General features: G+C 51.1%; 1 protein-coding gene across 3 annotated transcripts in view; it reads right to left on the bottom strand.

The window, feature by feature from the left end:
* Positions 1 to 13,342, bottom strand: part of LAMA5 (laminin subunit alpha 5) — a 97,063-nt gene that overhangs the window by 67,678 nt on the left and 16,043 nt on the right. The gene's annotated exons all lie outside the window — the stretch shown is intronic.

Consider the following 13,342-nt stretch of genomic DNA (forward strand, 5'->3'; position numbering starts at 1 on the left):
CCCCTCTCCTCCGCCGGGTTAAAAAACGCCCCGCAGTCCCCGGCGGGAAGCCCAGATGGGCTGCAGGTCGGTCACTGACTTTGGCCACATGGCGAGTCTCTCGCAGAGCAACTTCGAGGTCGTCGGGGCGATGCAAGTTTTGTGTTATTTTTAGGGCTCCAAATCACAGAGGGATATCCGGGAAGACTTTGCAAATCTAGTCCAGTTCCCACAGAGTTCAAGACCAAATTGCTCACAAACTCATTTTATCCTCAAGGGTTTTTTTCTTAATGTTTGGCTTATGCCCTCCTGCTTTTATTGGTATTTTAATTTTTAAAAATATTCTTGTTAAACATTATTTTAAAAGGAAAATATGCCACAGTCTTCGTGGGTGGAACAGATATTTTAAAGTATTTTCCACATCAGGAATGAAGGTCTAGAACAGCTAAAAAGTCCATTCACACTCTCCCTCCTACTTTAGCTTAGGGCTGTGGCAAGAAAAAACAAGGCGGGGAAGAGATGAAAGGGATGGAGCCACCTTTAAGGGTGCACAGGCAAGAGAGAGCAGCAGTGATTTTTGCTTCGCTCCAGTCTTTGCAGCCGTGGCAGCTACAATTCAAACTTTTGGGTCACTTGCCCATGTCCATAGGCATTGCTCAAGTCCATTCCCACACCCGGTATCTACATGTCTCCTTATGTCCCCTGACAACCCCCAGCTGCGTGAGAGCTGTCGTTTCCCAACGGCACAACAGGGACCACAGTGACCACACCAGGGCTGCAATAAAACTCGGGTCTCTGCTGGCTAAAAATGTCTTCCCAGTTGCTGGGCCACTTTTTCTGCTCTTTCCTTAGCAACGTTTTAGTTGCATGTTCCAGATCTGCTCTTTCTCTTTCGGGGATCACATCTCTCCCTGTCAGGGCTCATGCTGGCTTGCACTCTTTTGAATTTCCATTCGTTCATAGGAGAAAATCTGATATTTTTGTTCCTCTCACGCTGAATTATCATCTGCAGCGTCAGACGCTGCTGTTCTGCTACACGGGCTCGTTCACAGGTGTATCTCGATTACAACACCGCTTTTGGCTGAGCGGTCTGATTTAGTTAACGGGCTGCTTTTACACCATCAATGACAGCCCTCTCTCTCTCCATTTTTTTTTCCCTGCCTTTTTGGGAAGTTCCCATCAGACCTATACACTGCCACCACAGTCCAGGGCATCACCGCCTCTGCCGCCCCATGCTGCGTACAAGAGCTAGGGCAGGACACAGCGGCTCACCATGGGATCCTCTGAGGCTGCTCATCGCGGTAGAGAAGGACAACCCTTGCCAAGGCCCAATTTCATCTCCGCTAGCTCTAGGCACCTGCGTTAGAAGCAGAGTCACCCTAGGTGACCACCAGACAGGGAGTTTTGGTCTCCTTCTGGCCAAGCCTCATTTCTGTTGTTGACCAAAGAGGGGAAACTATGTGCCCAACTTAGGCGACTCACTTATCTAAGATTAGGTGGAATAAGTGCAAGCCTGTGTCCTAGGACCTTCCTATTTGTGGAAGCGCCCTGGCCATGCTGGCCCAGCTGGGATCACTAGAAACATGCAAGCTGGAGCATCCTTGGTATGAGCAAAGCGAATGCTGGCAGAGGAGGCAATACTCCATGGAGCTGGAATTTATCCCTCCTCCTCTTAATCCAAAATAGCCCCATTGCTGGCTTATCGAGCTCGCTTCGAAACTCGACTGCTCTGGGGTCAGATGAGGAGAAAGCAGCCGTAGGCTGGAGATGTGCTGTGAAGACAGCGGAGTGCTTGCCAAAAGGTGGTGGTACTCGAAGGTTAACGTGACGGGGCCGCCGAGGATTGCTGATTTTTAAAATTTTTTAATTAATGCAAGGCCGCCTGGAGGCAGAACCAGACACTTGGTTATTGAATCCGGCACTTGGTTACTGAATCTATATCCAAATAAAGAAAGTGACTGTGCACGGCCTGGGGACAGCTGACGTATCGAGGCAAGACCACAGTCGCTCCCTCGCCTGCTGGTCGTGCCTGCATTAGCTCCGCGCTCCGGGCCAACACACTGCTGCGCGCAAAACAAATGATCCTCGCTCACTTGTCTACAGCACATTATGTTTTGAAATATTTATTGCCACCCCGATCGGAAGAAAGAAACATTTCTCTTCGAGACATAATGAAGAACACATTTTCAGTACTTAACAGCTGGAAGCTGGAAAGGTGGCCAAAGAAAATCCCTAACTATTTTTTTTTCCCTTTAAAGTAAGCATCTGGAGAACTCGTTTACTGGGGCAGAGGAACTCTCCCAAACCAACGCGGGGAGAGACTCAGTTAAACTCGGTCACAATTCGCAAGCAGGGGCTGATAAGATCGTATCGCGAGCAGGATATCAACAGCGCGTTTCTGTCTGCTCCTGGCAGCTCAGCTTCAGTAGGATGAAAAGAGGCTGCTTGTGTTTAATGAAATCCAGCAACTCCCCCAGGCAGAGATTTGCAGTACGGTTTCTATCAGCTGCTTAAATATCAGCAAATTCTCTTATCTCTACCCACAGTTGTTCAGCTGAGGTACCCCTGGCCAACACCAGTGCGTTCCTGCCACCATGGGAGGGCAAGCAAGCCCCCACCGTCCCCGGCGGTGTGGCCAAAAGCTCCGAGCTGTCCTGGGAGCAGCTTCTCCAGCCCAGGTCAGCGTGGACGCGGCAGGGCGAATGACGACGAGCATGCATCCGCAAGCGTGCATGCGAAATACTGTTTTATCCAGGCCAAATTTTAACACGAACCCTTCCAAATAGCCAGGGAACTGCTGCTCCTTTCCTGCCCCCCATTGCAGTTACTGTCCTCCTTCATGTGCACCGAGCCGCAGGCCTTCCCTCTCTCCCCAAAGAGTCCTCCCAAGGTCCAGAGCCGGTCAACAACTAAACGTCACCGAGCAGCGCCTTTGGGACAGGAATGAGAGGGAGCGGGACTTTGTCTTATTTGCTAGCACAAATCTCTGTCCTTCATCATGTCTGGACTGTGCTGTCTTGAGATGGTGCTGGGCTACCCCAAACCTCCCCAGCGCCAAGACATCCTCCTTTGAGGAGGCTGCTGGAGGCCTTGCTGGAGCAGAGCTCTCCAAGGCAGCTCTGCTGATGGCTTTTTAGCCTGCTCAGGAAAGCCCCGCTTTAAGACACACAATCAGCTTTTCCCAGAAGTCTGACCAGCTGACGAGAGCAGAAACGCTCTGCTCCCAAGGAGCTGCCTGGGAACATGTTTCTCCTCTAAATTTCCTGACAGGTTTGAATTCTTTCGGAGGGAGGACTAATGCGGGGTTGTTTTTAAATACACTCTGTGCTATTGTAACTAACAACAGGAAATTAATGGCTCACTACGTGGTGGGACAGAAGACAGTCCCACCGGGGCAGGCTGCCGAGAGTCGCCAGTGCGACTGCATCCCGCATCCCATCAGCTGTGGCTGGCTCCAAAGCTGCCAAAAGCATCCGACGCTCCTCAAAGGACACAGCAGGGGCAAAGGGAAGAGGAAAGGTGCCATCCAGAGCCAAAGCTCTCCTGTGTGCTCCGTTATATCCGTTTTGCCTTCCTCAATTGTGGAGCAACCAAAGCCTCTGTCTAGTTCTGTTTTTATCTACCCTGGAGCTCTTAAGGCACTTCCAAAAAGCAACTCTGCCACCCGCCCCCTGCCTTGGGGACGGGCAGACAGACAGACAGCCCTTCCTTTACCAGATCCCTCGCAGCCACTCACTAGTCGCAGGAGAAAAGCCACATCTCCAGGCAAACACAAGGCGTTTTTTTTTTTTTGGAGAAACAGAGTTAGCTCATGCTGTTTTCCAGCACTCAGTTATCTATCTCAGCAGGCAACCAGGCTTCGCCAGAACAAACAGGACATCAAATAAACAGTGCATTAAGATGAAGCACGCTGCAGACACGCGCGGTCGCTCTGGTCTTGCCTCTGCGGCTGCCTTGCTCCTCTCCGACCTGCCCCAGCGCTGCCTTGGAGGCGCTCCGCTCTCGCGAGCCCGTCTGGCTGCTGGCAGACAAGGCCAGCTCACAGGCAGCACTTTCACTTAGCTCAGGGCTGATGCTTTCCGTCTCCAGCTATCTAGCATCTCCAGCTATCCCGGTCAGATACATATCAGCACACAAACTAGAGGCCAACTGCAGACAACATCGTTCGCCTAAGTCCTGCCACTCTGATGATATCTGACCAAAACCAGCACCAATCCACCTGCTTGCATGTTTAATATTGAATTTCTGGCTGATGAGGCACAAAGTCCCACAGCCAGGGATGGGAGGAAAAGGCACAGCCTCAGCTTCCCCGGAGCGGATGCCCGGAGCAGGCGGGTGTTTCGGGTCGTGCTTCTGACCTAGTTTCAAATTCGGGCAGTTTCTATTCGCAGGCAAGCACGGCGCGCTGCTCTGCACGGCTGGGGTGCCCACCGTCCCCGAAAGGCACCTGTCACCCCTCTCCCTTTCGGAAACCCAACCCGGGGCAGCTACGCCACAAATTCACCCGCATCCTGTCCAGGGCTCGCCCTATCCTCGGCCCCGAGGAACAAGAATATCAAACTGCACAGGATCGCGCAACCAAAGTGAGACACAGGCATGGGGACGCAGGGAAAATAAACCCCAAAGCTTTTCAAACACGGCCCCCAAAGACAGTCTCGTGGCCTGCACCGCAGTAAGCTCACGTTTCCTCCTTCCCAGTTCTGTAGGCGAGTGGTAACAGATCTGCACGTCTGTCTACCAAGCCTCTATCCCCGCTCTCTCCCCAGAAAATAGCATCACCAGGGGGATTTATTACCCTTCAGCACAAGAAAAATGGAGAGCAATTCAAGTCCTTGTTATGGATACAGTGTAAGCACTGGCTTACAAACTCAGCATGCCACGGACAGCTGGCTTGTGTCCTCCTCGGGGAGGAGCGGGACCACCAGCACAGCTGGCAGAGCCCATCTCACCTCCACTGTGCTCCAGGATTTACTTGGCTGTTCGAACACAGACAGTGAAACGGGCAGCACGCAACGGCACGGAGGGAGATCTGCTCTGCAGAAGCGCTACCCAGCACAGCCGCTAATTGCTGCTGCGTCTGATTGTGCACCCGAGCCTCGGAGCAAGACCTCTAGACACTGGGGCTGTTATTCTAGGAGCAGCAGGAGCGTTGTTGTAGCGACTCACGCTACTACGAGATTAACAGCGAGCTTTTAACATGCTGGTGTGAATATCCCCAAACACCTCCACAAAGGCTGCTGAGAGCAACCATTTACCTTCTATTCTTCACCAAACGTTTTCAGTTCCTGCAGAGATAGGGGACTTGCAGTGTAATTTAGCACTGAATATAGCACCATGTATAACGATGATACAAACACTACAGGGTCAATAATGAGAACTAGCTACCAGGGGAAGGAGACGGTATCCCTCAGCAGGATGCATGCTAACCTGAGAGGACTTGGCTTGCAAGCTGTTAGATATCTGTACTTAGCACTGTACTGTAAGCTCAGCTCTCAAGGGGAGATTTATAAATGTTTTCCAGGATAAACATTTGTAAACAGCGTCTTTCGACTTGTCCGAGACCAGACTCTTGATCTTCTGTTTCCAAAAAGAGTCGTCATCATCAAAGGAGGAGAGGCAAAGCCATTCACGCAAACAGGGCAGCTACCAGGAATCAGCACTGCTTGGCACCAGTCTCGCGGAGGTGGTGGTGGTGGATGTTTACAGTAGATGGTGCGTCCATCAAGCCCTCCCCTCCGATTCCCCCCAGCACCGTTTGCAGGCGCAGGGTCCATCACCCTCACGGCCTCCAGAAACCAGATCTGCTCGGGGAAACGCGATCGTCTCGATACCTCTGCTGCTGAGGGACAGGGGTCACATTCTGCTAAGATCAGAGCAAAGCACGCTGGCATCCGCCTCTGAACTGCACGGCTTGTGAAATCAATATATGCTCCACGGTAGTAATTTCACCTCTTCAGCTCTTTGAAGAGTTCCCTCCCTTCCCCCTGTGCTGGCCAAGAGACTAGACTCTGGGTGGTCCCTTCCAAGACTGTAAATTGGCTTGTTGAAAGCCTCAGCAAAAGAAAGGTCAGATGCCTCATAAACTAGCAAAAATAATAGTGTTACAGAACTATTCGCACATTATTCAAAGGACATGCATGTTCATAGAGCTGGCTGCGCCACAGGTGTCCTACCTCATCCAGACGTGGCCACATTGTCCTGGGTTCCCCGGAAACAGAGCAAAGACGCAACCCTTAGATGCCCCAAACCTTCAGGTCTGTCTACAGAACGGGGCCAAGCCATAAGAAGTTGGGCGCGTGTCGCACACGCACATCACCGTGGACAGTAACCCCCCCCCACGCACAAAACAAACCCCTCTGGGGAAGCGGGACTCAAACCCCGCACTCCTTAACTCACGCAGTCAAACAAATAAGATCTCCTTGCAAGCAGCAGCAATAAAACCCTCAGGCTTTTCTGCAGGCTCAGCCACGAGGAGGCAACACCATACACACACAAGCACCTGTGTGCACGTGCGCTCACGCACAAAAAAAGCCATTGCAGAGACTGGGAGCTGCCTGGAGGTGACTGCACGCTGCAAAGCCACTGCTGAATGTTAACTGTGGGATAGCAAAAGAAAAACCAGAAGCAATCACAGTATTTCTAACCAGAAGCAGCAGTCCCACCAGCTGGGCAGGAGACGAGCCATGCTGTCCACGCAGGCAGCGTTACATGCCACTGAGAGGTCGTTGGAGAGCGCGAGGGCTGCTGAGCCCACGGCGCGGCCGGCTGCGTTTACTGCCCGAATAGGAGCGCCCCGTCCCAGCACCCGGCAGGGCGCAGAGCGTACCACGCTGCACACAGCACGGTCAAAGGGAAGGCTTGACAAGCTGCTCACCTCCAGGGTCTACTCTGCAACGCCAAAACGGGGACGTGACCCGTGGACCAGCACCTCGGCCATGCTACCAAACCGTCACTTAACCTCAGTCCTTTCCGTTCTGCCTGCGCACTTCTCAGCCTGCCCCAACGGAAGGGCTCTGAGCGGCTTTCCAGGACACTTCCCATGCTGGGGCTCTGTGGGAGCACCTCTTCTCCCTCATCAGCTCCCCGGCCCCAGCTCCAGGAGCTGACAGTCATCTCCTTCCTTGCGTTTGGGACATGGGCTGCTTTCTCCTCCCCAAGGGTTACTTCTCTTTGCTCTGCCTGGGAGGTAATACCAGCACACTCAGCTTTTCAGAGACGGGGCAGGGAGCAGTTGTGGGTATCTGTGTGCTGAACAGTCCTGAGATCCCGGGAGGTACCACCCAGATCCCTGGTGAATGAGTCTGCTCCATCTCTCCTACTCGCACCCTCCTTTCAGTTTCCAGTTCCCCTCAGAACTGACACAATTTTGTTCACTGATGCCTAGGATGTTTCCTGAAAACACGGAGCACAGGACGCAGAGTGCAGGATTCACAGCAGTGACAAACATGCCAAAACCTAAGCTCCCAGGGCCTTGCCGGGCCAGATGACTACCAGCCCAACTGGGAAAACTGGTGGATGCCCTTGCGTACCTCGAGAAGGGAGCTAACCAGCACCATGCACACCCATGCTGCAAGCTCTTCTTCCGCCCACCACGGCAAAGCAGGGCACAACCGCACAGCCAGAAACTTACTGCACTCCTGCTGGCTCCACGCATGCAATGGGGCATCTTCGAGCCCACAGTGCTCCCCGACCTACAGGCCCAACAGCAACGGGAAAATTCCCCTTAGCTTGGGTGGCAGCAAAGCATAAACACAGGGCTGACTGCAGCCGCTGAAGCGGCATGTACCACGAACATCCGCTAAGATTTTTAATTCTCTGAAAGAACGTCTCGTTTTTGTGCCTAGCTCCAATTCTAGCTTAGGATGGGAGCCGGTAAGCACAGTACTAGTACAACTATTTTAAAATCTGGCTCTTGCCCGAGCGGAACTGCATCATCATCTCTACACAGATGATGCACAGCCTCCAATTTTTTTTTTTTTTTTTTTTTTTAAAGAGTTTCCTCCCAGAACCTCCTCCCAGCCTCTGCTGTGTTACCGGGTGGTAGGTAGTTTGCCTCCTGCCTGCAGTGCAAATCCAGGGAAACCTCGTTCCGAGATGGGCTGTGACTTGTCGGAGTGCACATGCCTACTTGTCCCACAGCCTGCCTAGTATTATTAAAAGCACCTTCCCAGACTTTACTGTACCTTTAGTTTGATGGCCTCAAAGAAGACAAAGCCTCCTGGATGAGGAGGAGAGAAGGGGACACACAGCAAGGACAAAAACCACACAGCCACCTGGTAGTGACCTTCCAGCCAGATTTTAGCCCTGTCCTACGAGCTGGCGTTCACACTAGAAACCGCAGCTTTGCGCTGTAGCAACCTGCTCCAAACCCCACTGCCTCAGACCTTAAAACGGGAATTGCCTTTCAGAGATTGCAATTGTCCAGCAATTCAGAAAAACCCAACTGTCCTAAAGGCACTCCTACTGCTCTGCCTTGCCTTCTGCTGGAAGCCGTACAGCATCCCTGCAGGGCAAACAGGCATTTACTGCTTGTTCAGCCCCTCCTGCTCCCACTGCCCAGCCCTGGGAAAGAACAGAGATAAGGGGAGTGCTATGGAAAACGCAAGGGCTTAAGAAAGCTGTGATTTAGTGGAGATAAAAGGTATGGGTGTGTAAGCACACACCACTGAAAGGCAGACCACTGCTGGAAGAAGAAAGGGTATGTGCAAAGGCATTTGTCTAGGGAGGGGGCATAGCAGAAGTATGCCATTTACTTTGGAGGCTAAAAATGGGTTTTTAAGCAATGAAATGAATGATGAAATACATCCAGCCAGCTGCACAAATAATGGAAGCAGCTCTTTGCAAATGGCTCAGCAGATGTCTGGGCTCCCTGGCATGGCGGAGAGAGGGGCCCCACAGCTTGAAGGAACGCCCTGTTCCTCTGCTCTGCAGCTTGGGGCAAATACTTGAGCGCTTTGGGGAAAAGGCAGCGTAGAGAGGGAAGCAGAGCCATGCAGCTCTTGGGTGTGAGGCCCGTTCCACCCTCGCTGGAAACAGACCTGCTTCTCTGCATGGTTGGGCTAAAGCCCCCACGTTCATCCTGGTTTGGGTGAGAAGCACATGCTGGAGAAACCTAGACTTCCAGCTTCGTACAGTCAACGCAGGAGACCCCGTGAACCACCCTCTGCTCACGTTAATGGTGACACACAGTTGACAAGGTCTGGACTCTCGCCTTTTCTGCTCACCAGCTTACCTAACAACACTTTTAGCAATCTCCCGAAGCCACAGCAGAAGAGAGCCTGGTCAATGGTGTTGCAGCTCTTCCTTCCTCACTGCCCTCCTGCTGGACACCCACTCCTTCCACTGGCCGAGAAGCACTCGCACAGTCCGATCGCCTCCAGGGAGCGGTTTCTAGTCCTTTTGTTCAGGGTGAGAACCTAAGCCACGCTCTACGTGTGTGAACGTGGTGGTGGAGACGGGGCGCTGGACAGAGAGAAGACCTCCAGCATAAAACACAGAGTGTAGGCCAACATCCTCTCCTGGCTTAGGCCGAAGAGGTTGTGAACCTGGTGTGGCCAAAAGCCTCCAGCCCATCGGACCTGCTAAAGAACTGCTCTAGCAGGCACCCCTCTGCAAAGACCCGCGACAAAGCTGTTTGAGATAACTTGGCTCACTGACTGAGGACAAAGGGGTGGGGGGAAGAAAATGAGGAATTAACCTCATACAAAAGCCACATCTCCAAACAACAAGGAGCTTGCTGTAGCAAGGGGCAACTGCCCCTCTCTGTACCCCTCTCGAGTCCACGCCAAAGGAGGCAGGCCTGTTGGAGGCAGAGCTGGAGCGATGGCAGGTCCGCAGAGCCCAAACCAGCTACAAGCTCCTACCCAGTAAATCACGGCTCTGAACCATGCATTTCAGCTGCCTGCCCAGGGGACTAGTTAAGCCCAAAATAATATTTTGGCGTAGTCCTTACTCTGAGCACACAATTCCCCAGGTTCTTTATTGAGACATTCATTTTTCACGCTGTTAAGAGGAAAGCAAACAGCTTAAACTTCTCTGTTCCTAGGCTAACTCTCAAACACATTTGCTGCATATCTTATCAGCACAGCTTTAGCAGCCTTTCTAAGTTGTTTCAAGACTTTGGCCTTCAGAAACCCAGAGTGGGGGGTGCAAAAAAAGCTTCTATTCAGACTTACCAAAGCATAGCACATTTTCAAGAGAACATTCCTACCATCCAGAACAAACAAAAGCTTCCTGACTGTATATTCTATGTATTGTTTAAGTTACAGTAACACCTATCCAGATTCATTGTGCAAGACAATTTAGATACTCTTAGGAGTTCCTGGGCCAGTTTACAACTGAAATGGAGAAGCCAGACAAAAGAATACTTGTCTCCTCTACCTTACCAGAGAGTTCAAATTCAGACATAGCAATTCACTACTTTTCTTGCTGCAGTCATTACAGATCTGAATTTGTGACAAAAAGGCTTTCTGCAACGATGGTAAGACTTGGGTGTCACCAAGAAGAGCCTGCAGCTGTAGCATGGTGAGTCATGCAGGGGCAAGCATCTTAACCATGCAACTAAATTCTCCTAGAAAATCCAGGCCTATCACAAGTTTGGCCCATAAGTCACCTAAAAAAAAAAAAGGACCAATTTTAATCTTGACAGCACACAACTTGTAAGGCTGTGAGACAGCAATCTCACATCAAAGAGAGCCTTTCACACCTAGTAGGTCCATTGCCCACACAGGTGGTCTCCTTCCCTGTGCTTATGGGGCCAAAGACCATCCTGGTCACACACTTCACTTCCAGAGCCGCGGGAAACCTACTCCAATTCGCATGCCAGCTTCAGCTACAAGCTACAAGCGTTTCCTTGGGCTGTCCTTTCGCAGACTGGGAGAACAAAGCCACCTTGGCAAGCGGCCATGGCTACAAGTAAATATTTCCCCCATTCTCTTGAATCGGGTGGATATCCTGTTACAAACCTGCAACCATGGGAAGGGTGAGGAGGGGAAGGAAAAGGAAGAGGATGAATTAGCTAAAAATTGGCACAAAGTAATAGGTCTCAGCATGCCACAAAGTCACCAAAGGGGTTTTCATTTTAAATGGCCAAATGCAGAAGATGAGCAACTCGCACAAACCTCAGAGGAGTCCCAAACTCACCAGCACCCAAGAGCAGTAGTACCTAAATCCTTCTGAGTGTAGAGCTGGTTGGAATCACCTAACTTCTACCTAGTGCTGACCCCAGTTCTCAGAGGGGGCGAATACCTTCCCTCTTTCCATTCCCTGCCCTGTTCTCACCTCATCTGCTCCCAAGGCCAAGCACTGCTTTTGGAAACTTCCTTTAGGGGCCACCTTCAGGCAACAGCTCCAGGTCATACAGGTACAGAGGAGACCTGGCTTCAACAGGGGCTCTGTGCTTGACCACAAGCACAGGAAGAACGTTCCCATGCTTACCTGAAGCATGCTGCCCTGACAGCTCCTTCTCCCTTCTTCCAAAGGCGAAGTCTGGCTGGGGCCAGATCTCACCTGCAAGCTCTGGTTCCCTGTCTGGGCCACGCTGAGTTTGCTACTAATGTCTCGGGGAAAGTGGCTTCCTTGCATCGTGTGTTAGCTCCCTGCACCGAGCCCTGACTGAACAGGCTTCCAGACCTTTCAGCACTATCACTTTTTAGTAACTCTTCTGCATGGTTCCTGCAAGCCCTGACAAAACCCTGCTTAAAGCTACAGTTAGCAAATTTCAACAATGCCAAACCTGACACGTGCAAGCGAGTTTATTCTTCTAAAAATCTGTGTTCTAGCCATGCACTATGCTAGCATTTGTCAGCAAGTTTCCCCACCATGACACCGCTATTCAGAGCCGGGTTAGCTGACCCAACAGCAGCGCATACCAGGGCCACAGTGGGATTAACATTCCCGGTGCCACTTCTAACAGCAGCAGAGAGCTGCAGCTCCAGTGTTTGCGAGGCCGTTCCCACTGCCGCTTGGACATGCAAGGCTCACAAATTCACAGGTTTTGTAGTCATGCAAAACCCAAGAGAACCTTGTCTTCACAGTCCCACTTACACAGACTTGAAGCAAGCCTTCTCCAAGATGAAAGCAATGACTGGTAGAGAAAGAAAAAAACCAAAACCCATCCTGGAGCCTAGCCAAAGTTTCAGGCCCACTGAAGTGTGGGTGGACACAGACTTTGCAAAAGACCGAAAAAGGATTAAGCAACAGCTTTAGCAAACAGCCAGGACAACATGATGAAGCCAGTGGTACAGATTTCTGTTTGCAGTCCTGAGCCTGTGTTTACAGTTTGCAACTATGTGCAAATACCAGAAAGCCATTCTTTTCCTCTTCCCATCAGGGCTTGGCATCATAGGCATTTAACTGGATCCAAGAGATGCCTACAGCAACACGCCAACTGTTTTTTGGTCACACTGCACGCTCCGATCCACAGTGATGGGAACTTGTAAGAACCCATAAATAGAGCTCAGCTAAGCGTTTGTGTGTGTTAGAGCTCAACAGTGCTCTGTATCAAAGCAGGCAAAGAAAGAAATGGGAAAGAGCAACTGAATGCATTTGTCAAAAACTGTGTCAACCCTCAGGATTTGGCGGTTTTCTTGTCACTGCATGGGCTGTGCAAACAGTCACCAAGAAGACTCAAGATGCCAAACAGAACATGCAAAATTATTCTTGGGCAGAGCACACCAACTAGAGCTGAATTATACCTCCATACTTTGCTAGGGAATCTGCTCCAAAGATGTGATTTTCAGCCCACGCAGATACAATGGTAAAAACCATCAATGATATACAACTTCATGAGGAAAGAGGCACTCTCTTCCAGTAAAACCTATTGTGATTTCCAGGTAAGTTATATCATTCATCATAGACAAATGCATGTTTGCAAGAGGGGCTCAGCTAATTTAACTCTGCTGGCAGGGCTCCAGAGCTTCTGAAGGTAGACACGGCTGGGAACAAGAGGGATCAAGTTTTCCACCAAGCAGGTGGAAAACTTGATCTTTATGTCTTCCATAAACATTATTCCAGCAGCCAAATGCTTCCTCCACGCCTTATTTACTGGAAGGAAGGACAAGAACAAAACAATTTAATCACCCTCCTAACACAGTCCTCCAGGAGCTCTGACAAGCCTCGCCACAGCAACTGAAGCAGTTGCTGCTCCTGCTACCTCTCCTCCTCTCTGCCAAACGTTAGCACCCCTGAGCACAACTGTCAGGAAGGAGCACGTCCCCATCGCTGCTGCTCCGCAGCAGTCAGGCACCCTCGCTGTGGCACCAGCGTGCCGGACTACAGAGCGAGGAGGTGCACGCACAGTTTGCCCTGCACCCTTGCTGTGCTAGGGGGACAGAAATGGACATATTTCTCCCACAACCACTTT

This window comes from Struthio camelus, chromosome 18 (genome assembly GCF_040807025.1).
Source record: "Struthio camelus isolate bStrCam1 chromosome 18, bStrCam1.hap1, whole genome shotgun sequence".
Classification (NCBI taxonomy): Eukaryota; Metazoa; Chordata; class Aves; order Struthioniformes; family Struthionidae; genus Struthio; species Struthio camelus.